Raw genomic sequence first — 6,023 nt, 5'->3', positions numbered from 1 at the left:
GGGAAACACTTCTCTCTCTCTCTCTCTCATATATATATATATCAAAATGTTCAAAATTATTTTTATGTTTTTTTAAATAATATTATTTATTTTTTAAAATAAAAATAAAAATACTTTGAAACATAGTAAATAAATATTTATTTTTAAAAATAAAAAATAATCCCAAATAATTACAAGGTGATGGAACAACTAAAATATTATTACTATGAATTTCATTATTTATATCTTTTCATATCACAAATCAAACTCAATATATAATCGTGCATAATAATTATGACATCTTAATTAATATATTCATAATATAATAATTTATCATTTTCATAAAAATTTATATTTACAATTCTGTTTCACCCGGCCATTTATATATATAATATAATAAATAATAATCTTAATATTTCAGCGAATATTTATAAAATATTAATTTATAACAGTAACAAAAGAGTACATTATTTGCATTATCTCATTTACTTGGCAAATCAATGTGCAAAGTGAACTTTATTGATGGGACTCCATACATTTCTTTTAAATGAAGAACACACATGCATATGCAATAGGTCCATAGGATGAGCATGCTTGTAAGTTGGCTTGTAAATTTTAATCATAGCATAATCATTTCAATGACATAAGTGCAAATGAGTCAATCCAACTCGTGAGCCTGTCTGAGCTCGGCTTCTTAACCAGCTCGCAAGTCGAGCTTATCAAGTTTCGAGCTCGGGCAGATTTTCGAGTTCGTTGGATTATTGAGCTCGAGTTCGATCGGGATAAAGCTCAACTCAATTACTTGTCGTGCGGCTTGAGTATAGAAGGTGGAACCCCGGAAGGCAGAAGTGGAAGCACGGGCGTGGAAGCAGTAGCGAAGGCACGATTTGAAGCCCCTTAAGAAAAAAAAAACTCTTGAACATCGAAGCGCTTGTAGGTGTAATAATTGGAATTTCATTAACAAACTTCACAGTTAAGTGCGCTCGTCCTGGAGAAATCCTTGAATGGATGACCTATAGAGAAGTTGCACCAACATAACAAAACTTTGAGGCCCTTAGGCAAAACAGATAATATCTCTATCATTAAGAGTTTGGGCTATTACAAATGATATCAGAGCAATACACTAACTGGAAGATGGAAACTAAGTATCAAATAAGACAATTTGTTACACTATGGAAGCCACCTCTTAAACCCTATATTGGATAGAGTGCTATGTAGCACGAGTCACCACTTGAACTTGTAGAGGCTACATCGAGAATCCTATCTGTAAGGTTGATGATTCTAGGATAAAGTTACTGACAAGGACGTTAGTTACTTAAGTGTGGGAGATTGTGAAACCTCTTTAACAAAAATAAGCTAAACTCGTAAACATCCAAGCGTCTTTTGATGTAATGGTTAAAATTTTATTAAGAAATTTCGCATTTAAGCGAGTTCATCTTAGAGAAGTTCTAGGATTGGTGACATTCTGGGAAGTTACACCAACATGATAAAACAATGAAACCCTTAGGCAAAAGAGGACAATATTTTAATATTTAAGAGTTTAGGTTGTTACACATGGCAGCTTGGGCGCAGTCGAGTGGAAGCACGAATGTAGAAGCGAGATTAGAGCGGGAAGAGAACCTTACGCCTCGCGAGCTCCCATCCATCGCCACCAGTAGAGATCGAGCATACCATTTGAGCTCAAATCGAGCTTGAGCTCGAGTTCAAGCTCAAGATTGGGATGACGAGACGAGCTCGAGTTAAGCATGACTCAAATTTGACTCAACTCATTTGCACCCCTAACATGAAATGATAATTGTAATAGAAAGAATACATAATATAATGAGTATGCCTTCTTAAATTAATAATAATTTATATTTTGGAACATAGAATATAATTTATAATTGAATATTACTTAAAATTTTGTGTGATTCATATCTAAATCATTCAGCTAAATATATTATATCTATTCATGAAAATAAATATATCAGCGCATCATATTCATGCAAATAAAATATATTTATAACACATACAATTTTCTTTGATAAATGATGATTCGGCATATCAATATAATCGTCTCAAGCACGTCAGCTAATAACACCAAAAACTACGTAAATAATAATAATAATAAAATGATTTTTTAGAGGAAGATTTTATTTTAGGCATTTTAAAATAATATTTATTTATTTTGGTGACTCTCACGTGATAAATAAAATATTCTAAGTTATCCTTGAGTTGGAATATATCCAAAAATTGGAAAATCTGTAAATAACAAAAATACCATCCTCATTTGACCGGACATCATTCGTAGGCAAATCAGGACGCATAATGTCACAATTTTGTTATGTATTGCGGCTGTGTATCAGGTGACGCTACGAATCTTGATTCACCTCCGGACGATCTGGCGACCGCACGAGACCGCGCGCACGTAATAATTTCTCCATCATCACATAGTATTTAATCTTTTCTCTTTACAATGACAGCCCAACCAACCCAGCTGAAATAATTTATAAGAAAGATTGTAAATAAGTAATACTAAGTCTATTTATTTTATTTTGTATTATACTTAGCATGTAACATTAATTACTATACGTTTTCACAATCACGCATAAGAAGTTGAGAAATCGCATATATTAATTTAGCCAAATTGGGTCAATTTAGGCTGCCTCTCTCTAGACATTTTAACTCGGAATTATTTTGAGTTTTGATATATCAAGTTGTGGGGAGGAAAAAAAAGTATGTTTGTACTATAGCTGACCAAAAGAAAGAAAAAGATTTTAGTTGTTTTTTTTCTTCTTCTTTCTTTTAGTTATTATTTACTTTTTTCTAAACATAACTTTGTTCGATATTATCTAGATCGTAATGTACACTCGTACATGTCCATATGTGTATTTCATGGGTACTTAGATATGTTTTAGTCAAATTATTTGGCCAGAGTAGTCACATTGCCCATCAAAGATACTCACTCGCGAGCATGGAAATGTAACTTTCATAAACGACAGGATTGAAGAGTCATCCAAGGCATGCACACCAAGGAACTTGTAAGGATTTGTTCAAGTCATCATAAAATCACTTATCTTGGCAAAAATTGATCTTTCGAGGTCACTCACTGTCATTCACACCATCTCTGACATCTCTCGATCCAACAACGGAAGTGTACACCATAAGGTCTATGATTATGACCCTTCAGACTTGGTCTATCATCTATTTCTAAGCATCATCACCCAAGAGGACTCACCTCTTACACTCAGAGGTCCATATATGAGATCTAAGGACTTCAAACTAAGAGGATTGCCCACACAGACTCATCCTGCATGCTACACCAGGAAAACTCACCCGCCTAGTACACTTACATGTGAAGATTTACCTTATAATAGAGAGCCATGTCAAGTGCCACATGGATGCCTAAAAGACAAGTTGAGTGCCTAGTACAGTCTATAACGGGTTATACCAAATATTGTATTTTAAAAACTTTTTTGGTGTAGACTTCCTTTTAAAACTTTTTTTGGTGTAGACTTCCTTTTATGACTTGATGGAGATGGAAAAACTCACTAAGATGATTCAAGCCACACTAGGATGACTATCAAGGAACACTCCAAGGGAGAGCACTCCAAAAGATAATTTGAATCAACTATTCATCACACGAGGTGAAAACAGTGTGCTCACTTCGGCGCCCAATGCTGATCTAACTCACAAACCCAATAATAATAAGGATAGAACCCAAGCTAACCAACACATTCTCCAGGGAGAAAACAAAAGTGATGCCACCTCCCATGTTCATGTTACCAACTTGGAGTCCTATAGGGGAAGGATCGGCCCTTCTAACGATGATGCCTCTTTTGAGTTGGTGGCATTATTTCTCAACATCAATGACGCCTTGAAGTGTTGGTTATTCTTTACCATCATCAAGGAGTCGATGCTCTAATAGTTAACTCACCCGACGGCGAACATCATTACCTCCTTCACAAAATTCAAGAGAATGTTCATCACAACTTTATGAGGACCCAAAGACCCCTAACGATCTTGCAAGCATGCACATAGTTTAATTGTTCGATACTAAAAAGAAATGCCGGAGATGAAAAGACATAGAGTCGGTTGTCACGCAGGCTTGTCTAGCACAAGCTTATTATGTTGCACCATGGGACTAAATCAACCCAAAACATTGGTTGAACTACTTGAACTCACCAATATCATGTCAAAGCAGACGAGTATAACTGATTTAAGTCATCTTCAATCGTTCGCCCCACCGAATTTCATCACAAGGCATGATCAACATCAAGATCTAAAGCACAATAAAAGTTACCCAACAAGTAAATAATAACAAAGCCATTTTCCAAAGAAGTAAAATTTTGTTATGACATATCAATTACCATCTTGATAATATTTAACAAAATTATTTTTTTAAAAAAGTAAATAATAACTAAAGGAAAAATAATAATAATAAACCAACTAAAATCAATTGTTTGTCCTATGCAAACCAAAAGAAAGCAGTAGATTTTAGTTGGTTTATTAATTTTTTTTCCTTTAGTTATTATTTATTTATTTTTAATTAAATATGATAAAGATAGTAATTGATACAACACAAAAAAAAATCATTTCGATGTAACATCAAATCAATATTGTTCAAAATTTCAATTTCAACAAATTTATAAGCAAATTTAACATCTTGATGAGGCAAGTCAAAATGACCACTTAATGTACAACTAAATACTTACTAACATTAATTGGAGGACCCAATAACCTTTAATTTTATATGCATATAATCAAATCAAACATCTTGACAAGAAAAATCCAATAAATCACTATCAATAAATAATTTTATAATCCAATCTTCTCCAAATTGAGAAGAACAAAATTTTGTAATCTTACAATTTATGCCAGACCTGATTTTTTTATTCCTCTATCCAAGTTTTTTCATATAAAAAGTTTAATGCTTCCATAATTTTTTAACCTATATGTGTGTGTTAAATATTCATACAAAATTAAGGTGCTAAATAGTAAATTCCATACCGCAACTGTAATATATCTAGTTGAATTTGCTTGTATTAGAATAGTAATAAGATTAAAATCATCTACAAAAGGTACGCCAAGTGAGATATTCTGTCAAAAATTTAGTCAAGATGATTATTAAAATTATTGAATTTATTTTAAAATAAATATAAAAAAATAATTAATAAAAAATTATATTATACTCATCTCAAAATAAATTCAATGTATTTGCAATCTATTATGTATTCTCATTATAAAAAAAACAAAGTTGTTCGTCCACCGGGCCACAAAAATAACATGCCACCTATTAAAACAGCTAATTAGTGTAAAACCATGCCAAAATAACGAACAATTATTAAGTCCTCCGACCGGACATAGAGGAACGTCCGGTCGGAGGCCAAATCCTGCCAAAAAAATGAGTGTACCGAGCAATACCAAACAATAACGAGGAATACCATTATTTGAAGACTCAATACCGAGTTATACCGAGCTAAACCGAGAAATACCGAGTTATACAAAAGTTGTACTGAGTTTTTTCTAGAAAAACTCGGTACAACTCGGTATTTCTCGGTACAGCTCGGTATTGATTTTCAAAGAGCGGTATTCCTCATTAATATCAAATAATACCTAGTTGTACCAAGCAAATACCGAGTTTTTTGGTTGGATTTTGCCTCCAACCGGACGTTCCTCTACGTCCTTACACCGGACGTAATAAAAGTTCCAAAATAACACACCACGTATTCAAAATTTTTCCGACGCAAAAATTGTACCACAGACGGACCAGCACATACATAGCAGGAAAATAGTAGTCGATGGAAACAAATTTTATTTCAGGATATTCTAATTAAAAACTAATAAGAATGCCTTTCAAAGCCATTAAATTTATTTTAAGACGAACATAATATATAAATAAGTATTCATCTTAAAATAAATTTAATAAATTTGAAATTCATCAAAATTAAAAATTTAGATTTCATTTGAAACAGCTTTCTTATTATTTTCTAAAACAACTTTTTTCTAACTTATTTAAAAAATAATAAGAAAGTTGTTCCAAAATGAAACCTTAATTAGAATAT

Source organism: Dendrobium catenatum, unplaced genomic scaffold (genome assembly GCF_001605985.2).
Source record: "Dendrobium catenatum unplaced genomic scaffold, ASM160598v2 fragScaff_scaffold_1567, whole genome shotgun sequence".
In the NCBI taxonomy this organism is placed as follows: domain Eukaryota; kingdom Viridiplantae; phylum Streptophyta; class Magnoliopsida; order Asparagales; family Orchidaceae; genus Dendrobium; species Dendrobium catenatum.
This window is presented reverse-complemented; position numbering follows the sequence as displayed.